At 42.3% G+C, this 15,951-nt stretch overlaps 1 protein-coding gene across 6 annotated transcripts in view; it reads right to left on the bottom strand.

Annotated features, from left to right (window-relative positions):
- Mrtfb (myocardin related transcription factor B) overlaps positions 1–15,951 on the bottom strand; it is a 165,772-nt gene that overhangs the window by 54,412 nt on the left and 95,409 nt on the right. The gene's annotated exons all lie outside the window — the stretch shown is intronic.

The following is a 15,951-nucleotide window of genomic DNA, read 5'->3' as shown; positions in this document are numbered from 1 at the left end:
TCTTCTTATCTGAGATAACAACTGGGTATCTAACAATTCCAATCAAATTTGATCCTATATACTCAGAGTGAAGGTCAGACTTCTAGAGTCCCTAACTTTCAAATACTACCCACTAGCCTAGGCTACTATAGGATCTCCTCATATTTGACACTTTATGACTGCTGCTTTATTATGAAGGCCACAACTCAGGAAGAGACCAATGAAAGAGGTGCACTGGGTTGGGGCTGGGGTCCCTCATTGGGCTTCTGTCCTTTCTCTGACTTTATCTGTGCCTTCCTGAAACTAAAGGCACCCAGAAGCCATCTAGGGCCCTTAGCTATCTGTCATGTAGCATACTCCAAATGTTTTCATCACTGGCAACACTGAGCAGTCTGTGCATGAGGGCTAAGATCAAGGCTCGCATAAGATGCTTGCTCAGCCCCCAACCCCATCACCTAGGAAAGCATATTTGGAGCTGTGTGCCAGGAACCAGAGGCAGAGAGCAGACAGACATGTCTCATACCACACAGCAGAAGCACCAACCACCAACTGCTAAAACAAAAACTACACATAACTCCCATGTGTTTTTCATCCAGTTTCCTATAAATAAGCAACCTCCTCCACAACCTAGGTCATTTTGACTGAAGGGAACAGAATGATTTAACTCTTAAAATTCCTTGTATAACTTTCCTCCAAAGAAGACCATGTAGAGCTCCTCTAAGGCATCTGCATGAGGCTGCTAGAAAAATCTGCACGGGATTGCTAGAAAAGCATCAGTATAGTTGATAATACGACAACTATTTTGAAGCAAAGACATTAGAAAGGACAAGACTGGAGAAGAGGCAGACTTGAGAGTAATGTGTTACATTCTGTCTGTTGGTTGCTAGCTCTTTTATCCTCTGTCTGTACCAGAATGTGAACAGTATGGGATACACAGTATCTAACACAAACTCAGGTAGACATGAGGTGCCTCAGTACATTGCAAAGCTTGGTGAATTTTAAAATACAACTATGGTATTTGCTCATATTAAACACAACCAAGAAGGAACAACTTGATAGAACTAGTTATAAAGTACACTTAGTACAGACTAATAATTTTAGAAAATAGCAAATTTCCTTTTAGTACTCCACTTGCCAACAAAGAATAAATGACTGTGGGCAGCTGCAGCACACTGGGAGGCAGAGGTAGGGCAGGATTTGTTTATTGTGTTTCTCAGGGATTGTGGAAGGGAACAAGGATTGTTAAGACGGTGGTGTGACTGACCTTCTGACTGCGGAAGTTTCTGTGGCTATGGATGAGGTATCTTGTCAGGAAAGGTTGCCTTCCTCTCTCTAGAGTCTCCAAGGCTGTTCCATCCACATGGAGGAAAAAGTCCCAGAGCACTGGATTTTACTTGTCCCCTTGAAGTCCTGTACCCTTCGCTGTGATCCTAGACTGCATACCAGCCTGGCATATTGTCCTATGATGGATGGCACAGGTGTGTGAGAGGCCTGTTTTCCTGTCCAGGGCTTCATGTCTAGATAGTGTGCCTCAGAGTCATATCCTGTTCCTCTCTGAGACGTCGAACTGCACTAATGGGCTCCTAACATTCAGCCTGCATGCTGGTAGTAAGCTGACTGACACTGAGTGCAAATGCCTGAAGGCAGAAGAATACATGTGACATGGAGTTCTGGTGAGAAAGCACACTACGCACACTAACTGTATGCTCACATCTTTCACAAGATGTAAGGAAGTAAAATCAAATTCACATTTGAATAGTTGCAGAGGTTGCCTTTATTTTTGGAAACAAGGAACTAAAGCAATTTATTACACTGTCCCTTGAGAAATCCTTAAACGCAGAACAGGGCTTAAACCTGTTTTCTCCTAAAAGTAACGGGAAGTGCTGACACGCTAAAGTATATACAAGCAGCACTGTATCCTCTTTGAAAGCCTCAATCTCAGTGCGTGAATCCCAAATACTGTGCATGTCCAAATGTACAACACTAAAGGGCTGTGCACAGACTCTGTCGATGGTAGCAGATGAAGGTGCAGTCCATCTGCTCATGCACAGTTCACATCCTTCTCTAATTAGTCTGAGCCCTGAGTCACATTAAACAAGAAAATGAGAAAGAGGGCTAGAGAGATGGCTCAGCGGTTAAGAGCACCGACTGCTCTTCCAGAGGTCCTGAGTTCAATTCCCAGCAACCACATGGTGGCTCACAACCATCTGTAAAGAGATCCGATGCCCTCTTCTGGTATGTCTGAAGATAGCTACAGTGTACTTATATATAATAAATGAATAAATCTTAAGAAAAAACTGATGAAATAAAAATGAAATGGAATATATTTAAAAAAAAAAAAGAAAATGAGAAAGAAAGAGAACCAAAGGGGCGGAACAATGGCTGCCTCTGGCACAGCCTCTGCTTCTGTGCTTTGCGCTCTGCTGTCTTATATTCTACACTGTGAGGAGACTATGATGTAGTCTCAGCTGCAGGTTGTATCTGCTAATGGTGTCAAATAGCTCTCAGTACCCATCATTTATCACCTGCTTGTTTCCAACGTTTGCATAACAATATTCTGGTGGGGTTTTGTGCATAAAGTTAATTCCTCATTCACTAAATTTAAATTTCTAGACAGGAGGGTACCTTGATGGTCTCTGCACCCAGCATGACTGCAAGGTAAAAGGATTATTCTGTGTGTATGCACGGCATCATGGTTTGATGTTGCAACAGGTATGTGAGACCATGAATAACTTTCTGTTCCCTCCATCACGGTGAAAGATTTATTATTGACTCTTTCTGAGGTACTGTGTCTCATGCTCTCTCAGGGCTAACATTCATGATCTTTCCTATTAATTTCTACAAGGAGAATGATTTTGAAATTCTAATTTAAAACTTCTTGTTAAAAAACCCCAAACCCAAATTATGTCAATATAAGTGTTTTGAACTTGCTCTATTTTCATCAAATAAAAAGTGTCTATCTTAATTGCTACTATGAAAGAGGGTAGGTCATCTAATGATTCACCTTGTGTCTGGTGAACATAGCAAATGTTTTGGTATTAAAAGTATCTTAGTTACTTTCCCTTGCTTCCTGAATAGTTGAAGGTAAAAAAATTAAGATTAATATCCAACGCAGAAGATCTTACATATAATAACTTACATAATACTTATATAAAATTTCAGTTTTTCAAATTAAAATGACCAGAATTAAAAATTCACTTTAAAAGTGTATTAATCACAACCAATAGTTAGCATGAGCTGAGCAAGCCAACACGAAGCACAGCTTTGGCTTACCATGAGGAACACTGAGCAATGTGTGTTACAGAACAAGGAGAAAGGACACTGTCTGGGGAACAGGACGGCATGTAGCCAGGGGCCTGATGATGCTGACCAATCAAGCTACAGTGCTGGGTGTAAGAGGACAGGGGGAGCGGAGAACCTAAAAACCAAAACCCAAAGCCAAGCAGTTTCATACAGGCTGGGTGAGCTGGGGTAAGGGCAGATGGAAATGAGATCACACCTCAGAACTGATGATATACTGATGGGAGAGACTGCAGGGCAGTAAGCAGATCTTGGCTTCAGCTTTTCCCAAAGGGCATTGGATTAGTTGAGAGTGAGGTGGTCGGACTCCGGCAGGAATGTGTCATGCATTATTTGAGCAGGTGGAAGTGAGGCCAATTCTACAAAGCAAGACACCCACAGAGACACCATCTCCTGCAGCTGGGTATGGAGGGCCAAGTTGACCCATGTCTAATATTTGTCTATCAAGCAGCTCAGTGGCCAAATGTGATTTGTTACAGGCAAATCATAGCATGAAACATTTATATTGAAGAGGTAAAGTGATAAATTATTCTACTTTCCTTCAAAACAAATGTTTAAAATCGTGATAACTATTAATATTTTTTTTTCTTTTCTTTTTTTCGGAGCCGGGGACCGAACCCAGGGCCTTGCACTTGCTAGGCAAGCGCTCTACCACTGAGCTAAATCCCCAACCCCAACTATTAATATTTTTATTTACACTATTCCTTCAATCATGAAACTGTATAAAACTAGAAAAAAGCCTTCCTCAGAGATTTCCACATTTGTTTTATGTTTTTAATTTCAAATTATGTATCTGTCTGTGAGCAGGTATACATGTGTACTGTTTCTGTGGAGGTCATGGGTGTTGGATCTCTGGTCCTAGATTACAGGCACCCATGTTGAGCCGAACAACATGGGTGCTAGGAGCACTGGCTTCAGGTCCTCTGGTGTGCAGTGTGTGGGATAGCCCTGAGCACTGCCTTCAGGTCCCCTGGTATGCAGTGTGTGGCAAGAAATTACTTCGGGGCTTTCCTCTGAGCCCAGGCCTCAGGAGAAGACTGTGATGCCAGTACCTTGATGTGTCACATTTTTATATAAGAGTTTCCTACTTATTTGTTGAAATTAAAGTGAAGATGCGCATAGTGGGTAGTAGGAAGAATGTGAAATTCATTCCATTTTACCCAGACTTCCTGTCCCGTCACCACTGTGAGAGCCTCAAGCCGTTCGAAAATATCCTCTGAATATTGTTAATAGCACATACAAAGTATGCAAAGAAACACACAGGACAGGGCTGCATTAGTCATGTAGTTTCTGAGTTGGCTTTGAAAAGTGAAATCTAGCTCTTTTTCTTCTTAAAACCTTAGGACTTGTACTTGTACAAGGCTTCTGGTTACTAAAAACAGGTATAGGTAAGAGCCTTATTCAGTTTGGTAGCATCTAACTTTCTAATAGTGGATTCAGCATCCACACAGAATCACATTGCCATCTAAAGATGGTACCAATATACACTGTCAGAAATATAAGATCCTGTCCCCACCATGCTCCATGATATGCACCACCATGTTTTAATAAATTAAAAAACAAAAACTGTCTTCATCTACCTAACTACACTGGTGACCTCATGTTAAATAATATAAACATTCATTGAGTGATAGGAAGACAGCAAGAGTCCTGGGACGGCAGGGCTGGGCTGTGATGTAGTGGAGAAGTTCAGGGAATCTTGGGGTGTCATCTCAATGGTCCAGGGCAGAAACTCTGACAGTACTAACTTTCCCTAATGCCTTAAGAGGTATTTTGAAATGATGTTAGGTGTGAGTTTTAAGTCTGAGTATTTGGTAGACCAGTTACACAGATGTGAGTTGCTCAGGCTGGACCTTAGAAAGCTCATATTTGATATGGAAGCAGAAATGTCAGATGACAATTGGCCTTGTGTGTCCAGGTCTCAGAGACTGGGGACAATGTATTGTTTGAGGCCACAGGCATTTGCTGAGGCAGAGACATAAACAGAAAGCAAAGGAGTTCAGAGCTCAGCTGTCAAGAAAACCAACAATTAAATGTGCACTTGGGGGTCAGATTCAGAGAGAAGAGAGCACGGCTGTCAGAGGAAGGACAAAGTGGGAGACAGAGTGCTACTGTCTCCACGCACACAGGAGATACTCTGCGGATGTTAGGCCACAGGAAGGAGAAGTAGCAAGAAACAGGCAAGGAGTGTGTCCTGGAGGCTGGGGTTGAGCTGACACCCAAGGAAAGCTTTGTGAGGGGAACTCTCTTACAGGGTGCTCAGGGTTTTGGTCTGATAGAGTTAGGAAGTTCTGAAGAGATGGCTTATATTTTCTCCGAGAAGTAGCAAGAAAGGTACAGTGTTGAAAGTGAGGATGATGGCTAGCTGGGAGGTCAGTGGAGAAGGCATAGAATACTCACAGCACAACTGGGAAACTTGAAACATTGCCATGTGTTACTCCAGAGAATAAGGCAGCAGCTAAGGTTATAAGTCAGTCATTGGCCCTGAACTATGCCATTTTTATCAGCCCCCTACCCCCAAAAAGACTGCAGGACACAAAATCAGAACACGTAGGGTCTTTCAAAAGTTCTGTATATGGCACCTTTGTTAAAAAACACAGGTGCATCCTTACAATTCTATTCTTAAGTGAAATGCAAAGAGCTCAGGTATGCAGACACAAATATATGCACACACATTCACAGCAACTATACCCACAACAGCTTAAGTGTTACAAGCATCTGGAAAGTCTAAACTAAATATGGAGTACTATTCAGCTATAGAAAGGAATTATGTATTGATACAGACCATGTGTGGGAGAGAGAGAGGGAGAGAGAGAGAGAGAGAGAGAGAGAGAGAGAGAGAGAGAGAGAGAGAGAGAGAGAGCGCGAGCACTGAAGAGAGAACTCAGTAGTCAGGAGCATTTGCTGCTCTTGCAGAAGACCCCAGTTTAGTTCCTAGCATCCATGTCCACAGTAACCTGTATCTCTGCAGGTACCTGTGCTCACTCTCTTCCTCTTCCTGCTTTCCTTCCCCATCTCTAAATGTGGATGAACCTGGAAAACATGTTATATGAAAGGAGCCAGACACACATGCGACATTATTTCACATATAGGAAATATGCAGAACAGCGATCTAGAGATGGTACTTCTGGCTCCAGGGTCCATGGGGAGGGCATGGCAGCTGCTGACGGTTTGATGCTGCATTTGGAAGTGATGACTATCCTATTGTGCTTATACTGTGTAACATGCTAACTGTACAAAACAGTACAGACTGCCATCCTTTAAAATGGTTGAATGTTAATGTTAAGTGAATTTTACCTTAACACATTTTTAAAAATAGAGAAACATAAAATACACTAAAAAACTAATTTCTCAGGATTCAAATTCCAGTTTCCTACCCCCTCCTGGTTTGTCCCCTTCCCACCAACACAATTCCATTAACCATTAATGGGGTGATCTGTAACCAAAATAGGTAATTTTCTATTTCCTACCACATAGATGACTGTACATTTCCCAAAAAGCGCACCTTTTCTTTGTGTTACTAGCATCTTCTACAATTCTTATTTAAAACCAGCATTTTTTTTCAGTTCACATGGGTAGTTAGAATATATAATTAGCTAAGTCTTCTAAGAAAAGAGTATGATGCCATATTTAAGAACAATAATATTAGAAAGATTTTCTATGGGTCAGTAATTATCCTAGGGCGAATTGTTTCATCTTACTGTGTGAATCTTGGAGTCTGTGTTTTTTGTTTTTTCAAAAAATTAATGATTTTATTTGCATTTTATTAGTTTACTGTGTGGGGCACAGTCCAAGCAGCAGTGGAAATGTACTGCCCCCACCTTGGGGCAATACTCAGGGAGCCATCTATCTCATCAGCCTTGGTGCTGCCTTTTGAGTTGACATTGGTAGGCACAGACACAAATGTAACTGTGTTGCTGTGGACGATAAAGGAGACAAAGAAGGACAGGCTCTGAGCAAGGGTGTGAGGCTGACATGCATGGTGGATCCTGCTCTTACTCCACTAACACTGAATGTCAAATCCATGTGAACCCACAGATCCTCGGATGCTCAAGAAGCCATCAAAGGTTACATTTTCAGGATCTGGTTTGCTCACAGTAAAATAAGGTTCTTCAGTAATTGTTTTAAAAGTAAGGCAAAGAGATGAAAACAAAACAAACAAACAAAAAGGAAAGAAAAAACAATCCCCCAAACCAAAGGAAACCATACCAACCAACCAACCAACCAACCAACCAACCAACCAACCAACCAATAAGCAACCAAACCAAACCAAACTAAACCAAACCAAACCAAACCAAACCAAGCCAAACAGCAGCAGCGTGCCCTGAAAGCTGTGCTGTTTGTACTGACTGAGCACACTTTTACCTCCACTTCCTGTCTGGAACAAAGGCTTCTGTACAGGGGGACAACAGACTCAAGGCTCAGCCATGAGCAAGAACAAACAGCATCTAGACCAGAATTTTTATGACTCTTTTCTGACTAAAACAGGAGCAACACCACCAGATTAACAAAATGCTGTGCAGATTAGTTTCCAAAGAAAGCTGCCTATGGGTGGAGCGGAAAGGAATGCCTTCCTCTTCAGTGTGGCAGTGGATGCCCTGTGCTGCATCGGTACAGGCACACTTGGCTGAGGGAGTCAGTCCACAGCAACCAAGCTGAAATGGGGCTCCTAGGTGCCACTGGTTCCCTGCACTTATCTGCAGTACTGGGGGCAGGAAGACAATGTTTTCACTACTCAGCCCTGGAAATTTACAGGAGCTTTGAGAACTCTGTTTGGCTGCTGCTTCTGTTGCCATGGAAACAGACTGCTAAAAATGGGGCATGTTTCTTTAAACTAAGCATACCATCACACAGATTCTTCACCCCTTTTTGCAGAAGTTGCAAGGAATGTCTGCAAGGAATTGCATGACAATGTGATCAAAGGGGTGGAAGGGCAGAGACCACACTAGCCAAAGCAAAATTCCAGAAAGACATACCCATTGTCTCAATTGGTAAAAAGGCAATCAGAAAAAAAGTCTAACAAGCTCTGAAGAAGCAGACATGTTCGCACACTTGCCTGACGCAAGAGAGACCAGGAAGTTAGAACAGGGTTTGATTTTTTTTTTCCTCTATTTTTTGACTAGCAGAATCATGAGACTCTTTACGTGAAGATTCCTTATCCATATGGCTCCAAGGGTACAGAATGCTTATTTTTCTTGCTTTGGGTGTAATGAAAACCCAGCATTCTAGTGCTATAGTAGAACAGCAGTGGAGGTCTCTTATGGTAGGTTCTTGGTAAACTTTCATTCACTTCTTAATCTTTCTGCAATGACACAGTGTGCAGTTGTTTAGAAGATTCTATAATTTTTTTAGCATAAACATTTAAGGTAGGTGCTCTGAACAAGAACCAACTAGAAACTACACAGGAAAACAGTTTTATTCACTGCTCCAGAACAGTCAGTGCCAGCTGCTCCAGGGAAGTAGCTTGGTTCAGGCTCCCTACCTGCCCACGCTTTTCTCCTTTATTGGGGTCAGGAATGTGGTGAGGTGAGGCCTTCATCTAGTAGTTTCCTTGTAAGAAAGATAGCACAGAACTGGCAGAGAGCCCTCTGACTCATATAAACGTATACATGCATATACTTAAATATGTAGACTCATTGATCTATCCACGTTCATATATGTACAATGTACACGAAGCATAAAAGACACCTAATACTGTTACGATTTACACTATGCTAACAGCACTGCAACTACTCACAATGATCGAGCAGCTCTATGTGGCCGGCCACAAGGGTCACCCAGCTGTCCTTTACACAACTGTTCATCGCATTTCTGGGATTATAATGGCATGGCATGCACAAAGAGAAAGACTGGTGACTGAGGTTTAGATTAAATGATGGACTATTGACTGGTTGTGCTCTTTCCAGTAAATAAGTAAGAAAACATGCAATCTGAGCCATTGAACAAGGATGCTGGAACTTACCACATCCATAAATATCTAGATATGAAATGAATTTATATCAACTAACCAGAAGGTTTATCACCCAGACATGGTAGACAGATAGAGACTGCCTGCCTCTGTGTTCTCTTGCTTCAGTAGCTTAGACAGCAGTGTGGCTCTGCTCCAAGCTCCTGGTACTATGCTGCCAGGGAGGACTTTCACTCAGCAGGCTCCACCAGGAGCTTCCCTGTCAACACCCGTGTCTCATCCCAGCAGCACCATGAGGTGGGTAACAATATTCATTTTTTTTCAGAGAAATTAAATACTTACAGTACAATTACATACAATAAATATACACTATTGTATGTAACTAGCAAGAAACTGAAGTAGAATTAAGCCAGAAATTGCTGTGGTAATTTTCCTTAATGAAATTTTAACTGATAAATGTTTACTAAATATTAGTGTTCTGCTTTTGCTATAGTGCTGACCTCCATTGAAAGTGCTGCTAGAGACACCGCCGGAACCTGAAGGAAACAGACCGGATAAACAGTTCTCTGCACCCAAATCCCGGGGGAGGGAGAGCTAAACCTTCAGAGAGGCGGACGCGCCTGGGAAACCAGAAGAGACTGCACTCTGTGCACATCCAGACACCAGAGGAAAACACCAAACGTCATCTGGAACCCTGGTGCACGGAGGCTCCCGGAAAGAGCGGGGCAGATCTTCCCGGTTGCTGCCACAGCGGAGAGGACTTAGGCAGCACCCCACGAGCAAACTTGAGCCTTGGAACCACAGGTAGGACCAACTTTTCCCCTGCAAGAAACCTGCCTGGTGAACTCAAGACACAGGCCCACAGGAACAGCTGAAGACCTGTAGAGAGGAAAAACTACACGCCTGAAAGCAGAACACTCTGTCCCCATAACTGGCTGAAAGAAAACAGGAAAACAGGTCTACAGCACTCCTGACACACAGGCTTATAGGACAGTCTAGCCACGGTCAGAAATAGCAGAACAAAGTAACACTAGAGATAATCTGATGGCGAGAGGCAAGCGCAGGAACCCAAGCAACAGAAACCAAGACTACATGGCATCATCGGAGCCCAATTCTCCCACCAAAGCAAACACAGAATATCCAAACACACCAGAAAAGCAAGATCTAGTTTCAAAATCATATTTGATCATGATGCTGGAGGACTTCAAGAAAGTCATAAAGAACTCCCTTAGAGAACAAGTAGAAGCCTACAGAGAGGAATCGCAAAAATCCCTGAAAGAATTCCAGGAAAACACAATCAAACAGTTGAAGGAATTAAAAATGGAAATAGAAGCAATCAAGAAAGAACACATGGAAATAACCCTGGACATAGAAAATCAAAAGAAAAGACAAGGAGCTGTAGATACAAGCTTCACCAACAGAATACAAGAGATGGAAGAGAGAATCTCGGGAGCAGAAGATTCCATAGAAATCATTGACTCAACTGTCAAAGATAATGTAAAGCAGAAAAAGCTACTGGTCCAAAACATACAGGAAATCCAGGACTCAATGAGAAGATCAAACCTAAGGATAATAGGTATAGAGGAGAGTGAAGACTCCCAGCTCAAAGGACCAGTAAATATCTTCAACAAAATCATAGAAGAAAACTTCCCTAACCTAAAAAAAGAGATACCCATAGGCATACAAGAAGCCTACAGAACTCCAAATAGATTGGACCAGAAAAGAAACACCTCCCGTCACATAATTGTCAAAACACCAAACGCACAAAATAAAGAAAGAATATTAAAAGCAGTAAGGGAAAAAGGTCAAGTAACATATAAAGGCAGACCTATCAGAATCACACCAGACTTTTCGCCAGAAACTATGAAGGCCAGAAGATCCTGGACAGATGTCATACAGACCCTAAGAGAACACAAATGCCAGCCCAGGTTACTGTATCCTGCAAAACTCTCAATTAACATAGATGGAGAAACCAAGATATTCCATGACAAAACCAAATTTACACAATATCTTTCTACAAATCCAGCACTACAAAGGATAATAAAGGGTAAAGCCCAACATAAGGAGGCAAGCTATACCCTAGAAGAAGCAAGAAACTAATCATCTTGGCAACAAAACAAAGAGAAGAAAAGCACACAAACATAACCTCACATCGAAATATGAATATAACAGGAAGCAATAATCACTATTCCTTAATATCTCTCAACATCAATGGCCTCAACTCCCCAGTAAAAAGACATAGATTAACAAACTGGATACGCAATGAGGACCCTGCATTCTGCTGCCTACAGGAAACATACCTCAGAGACAAAGACAGACACTACCTCAGAGTGAAAGGCTGGAAAAAAACTTTCCAAGCAAATGGTCAGAAGAAGCAAGCTGGAGTAGCCATTCTAATATCAAATAAAATCAATTTTCAATTAAAAGTCATCAAAAAAGATAAGGAAGGACACTTCATATTCATCAAAGGAAAAATCCACCAAGATGAACTCTCAATCCTCATCTTCGGTTGGTTTATATACAAAAGTGCAATTTCTAGGCTTGAAAGTAAAATGATGCTATCTGGTGCTGGATAGAGGAGCCTTATTTTTTATTATGGCAGCTTGCTATTTTTGTAACATGGTGATTTGGTTGAACACAATAAAGTACAGTAGTAACTGAAAAAAAAAGTGCTGCTAATCATTCTGTGTATAGGAAGTCTTGTCTAATCAGAACTATACATGCTAGTAAGAATTCACTGTGTTGCAGGCAGTGACTCTAGAGAAAGGACCTTTAGTAGGTAACGTTAAGTGGGCTTGCTTGCTACTCCTCTCCCTGCGATTTTGGGGAAAGGCTGTGTAACCCCTTGGCAAAGCTTCAGGACAAGAAGAGAGCCCTCAGCAGATGCTCAGCCTCAGGCTTCTGGCCTGCAGAGGGGTAGGCAAAGAAGGTTGTCATTGAAGACATTCAGTGTGAACTTGGATGCCACAAACTCTAAGATGAGCCTTCTTAGTCACTCAGAGCTCCTGCTAAAAAGCAATCGTTAGAAAACGGCTGGAGCCCAAAGCTTTGACCACATCTACATTTTCTTAAAGTTTTTCAAGGAGACTGGTGTTACACTAACCTGGCATGTTAGCATGCACTTTTCTTTTTCCAGGTGAGGAGTCAGGGCAACCTCAGAAGTCTGTGCATACTTCTCAGCTGACTCATCTCAGAGACGGTACCTGCTCTTGAACAGCTTTAAGTTGAGGAAGAGGCTCAGGCCCTGGGGTTTGAAATACAGAGAACTCACACAGCCCCTTCCCTCTGAGACCCTGGAATCTACAAGGGGTGGTTTAGTTTACTTTAGTTTAGTTTTGTAAATAGGAACATTGCTGACACACAGGTCCTTGCAGCACTTTCCTGCATCTGGAATAAAACTAGGGGCTAGGGAAGGGAAGCTGTGCTGTGGTGGCTTAGACCAGGGGCCAACACAGGGTTTCTCAGAGAAGTCCTGCAGGCAGGGTAGGCCCTCAACACTAGAGGATTAGTTTTATTCCAGTGTGCATGGCTGAGCAAGCCTGCAAGTCACCGTGGTGGCTTTTAATACCGTCACAGACTCAGGACTGTTGGGAGGGTAGAGAGGTCAGCTCTGCATCTGCCTCTACCTTAATGGATTACTCAGAAGGCTGGGCCACAGTGCTGCAATGCTGTGGGGGAAAGAGTGCATTTCTGAGGAAGGACTGACAGACTTGGTGACAGATGAGATCAGAAAAGGAATCCAGGATCGCTGGTTCCCTGGTATGTAGAGCAAATACTCATGAAGGACATTTTCCTTGGGTTGGCGTGTGAGTCACTGGTAGAACACCTACTATGCATGTTTAAGACCCTGGGTAAGACAGAGGGACAGCCGTACCTGTGACATATTACTAAATTTCCTTGATGTACTACAAAAATTATGTATAGTTGTGTTTGTATGTGTGCATGCATGGTGTGTGTGGTATGTGATGTGTGTACATGTGTGTGTTATAGCATGAGTATAGAGGCCAGAAAACAGCTTTTGGGGTCAGTTCTCTCCTGCTATCATTTGCGTCCCAGAGATTGAACTCATATGGTCAAGCTCAATGGCACGCAATTTTACCCACTGGCCATCTTGCTTTCTCCATATAAACAAACAAGGCAACAAACAAAACCCCTAATTCCTATGATTATTTGCTTGTAAAATCTGAACCCTACCTGATTACTGTTATATTACTTTAATATTTACTAACATTTATTAATATTAATTTTAGCCAACAGCCCTCTCAAAAATTATTGGGATTGGAGAAGACTTCAGTATAAGTAAACAAGAGAGTTGTCACTTGAGGCAGAGAAATTCTAGCCCTTAAAGCAGACACAAGTTAGCAAGTAACACTAGAGGGACCAGGCTGGTATCTATGTGACTAGAATCAGAAGAACAATTCATAAGTTTCTAAACTTATGATTTTATGATTCAGGTGTTTTAAAAAAATTCTATAGGGTGGTCTTCAAAGAAACAAATACAACTTTCTTAACAGTAAAAACAACAGTGAAATATAATAAGTACCTTTAACAAGTGCCTCTTAATACACAAGGATTGGCATTACTAATAGTCATTTATATATCTATCTTTTACCAAATGTCATGGGATCTACTTAGACTCGAAGGCACTTTTAATAACAAGTCAATCTAAGACATTTGAGTAACCCTGTTTCTCCTGAAGCAACATAGCGGCTGGACAAGAGGCGGTGCTGGCCCAGGTCACGGTCAGCCACATGCTTCACTCACCTTATGCATCTGCAGTTGGTACCAGGGCACACTGAATTTCAGGGTTCAGTTTTTCATAGGGACAACTTATTTTTTTTTTCCTTTTCTTTTTTCGGAGCTGGGGACCAAACCAATGGCCTTAAGCGCTCTACCCCTGAGCTAAATCCCCAACCCCAACTTATTTTCATACAACTCGAACAAGGGAGTCTTCCTAAACAGTTATTTTTCTGGTCTGATTAAATCTAGATATGAGGCAGGAGATCACCCTTGACTTGATACTTAGCTATATCATTTTACTCTCATTCCCTATTATTGAAAATGAGTAAAAATACACAATGTGTTAACTATGTGAACTAAACATGTCAAACTCAGTTCCAGACAGTTCTGGTGAGAGGCGGATCTCATTATCAGTCATATCTCTGAAGTATCTTGTACCCAGCCTCCCATGTAAATAGAAGGACGTGGGTACTATTCCTCTTCATTGTCCGGACAAGGAAACCAAAGTGCAGAGCAGTGAACACGTCCATCCGGGGACACAGAAGTAATGCAGCACCTGGGCTTGAGCCTAAAGCCCTGTCACTCACAGCCCATCTTTGCTCTTTCAATGATGCACTGTGTACTGCACTGCATAAGGCTCAGGATTCTAATTATGTAATCAATCAGCTCACGACCCTTCAACCATGAACACATGTGTGCAGGATGTATGTATGTATGTATGAATGCATAGTGTTAGGAATTGAACCTGGTACTCTTATGTGTATGCCCACATCACATTCCGCTCTTTGCCTGATTTCACAAGCACACTAAGCTGTTTTAAATACATGGCATTAAGAGGAACTGACATTTAAATGTCTTAACTTAAACACTGCAAGAGGAATTTTTTTTTTTTTTTTGGTTCTTTTTTCCGGAGCTGGGGACCTAACCCAGGGCCTTGCGCTTCCTAGGTAAGCGCTCTACCACTGAGCTAAATCCCCAGCCCCTGCAAGAGGAATTCTTAAACTGTTTATCAATGAACGATTTAAAAACTTTAAGCCCCTCTGACCCGGACCACAAGTCTCTATGTGTCCTAAAAACGCACTCGGCACTGACTATCCTCACAATCTACAGTAACAAATGCTGTGCACAGGCAAAGCACACCCATTGTTCAGTTCCCAGCAGCAGTAACTTACATTTCACTCTGCGCTATCTGCTGTGACCTAAGTGTTTTTCCTATCCATTCCCAAAGGCAGTTCAACTCTGGCAGTCTACGGCAATCTCTGACACTCCCTCATCGCATGCCTACAGCCCTGGTATCTGAGAGAAAAGGATGGAAGCACTTGATACTCAGGCAACAGGGCTCCTTACAGGCTGTCTGTCTGTAGGAGGAATAGGAGCTGGGCAGGACAAGAGGGGTTTGCAGACAGAGCTGAGGCTGGGGAAGGAAAAGCCTCCCGGAGAGGACTGAGTGGGCACTGGAATCAGTGACACTCAGGTTTCAAATGTCACTCTGCTCAGACTCTGTGCTTCTTCACCCACAGTCCGTGCTCTCAGCTGTAACAGAGAGTCGTGCTGTGCAAACAGGAACAGCGATTCCAAGGTCTCTGGCCATTTTCCTAATTAGTGTAGTGTTTACTGACAATTATAACCACCGGTAGGCATTCTCAAGGTATTTGCTTGCTTTTTTAAAAAAAATAATCAAACTATGCAGCAGACTCTAAAAACAACATGCAGATAATGCACACTCAGCCGGCTCGTCATTTCAGGAATCTAGCAAGGAGACAACAACAAACACCCAACATGTTAATCGGAAAAATATCTTTCCTGAAACTATGTAATTGTAAATACAAATAAAGCAGTGCTCTGATTAATAATAAGAATGGAACAGTCTCCCAAAACCCACGAGGTTTAGAGGAGAATCCCAAACTGGGAAAAACACACAAACAAATCTGGACGAATTCAACTAAAACCAGGACCGGCTTCCTAACTGTCCTTATCAGTAGCAATTATTGCAAACTACTCATGTCCTGTCAGCTCTGCCTCTC

The sequence above is a fragment of the Rattus norvegicus genome, chromosome 10 (genome assembly GCF_036323735.1).
Source record: "Rattus norvegicus strain BN/NHsdMcwi chromosome 10, GRCr8, whole genome shotgun sequence".
Taxonomy (NCBI): Eukaryota; Metazoa; Chordata; class Mammalia; order Rodentia; family Muridae; genus Rattus; species Rattus norvegicus.
The sequence above is the reverse complement of the archived record's forward strand: the minus strand, read 5'-3'. Positions and strand labels throughout refer to the sequence as shown.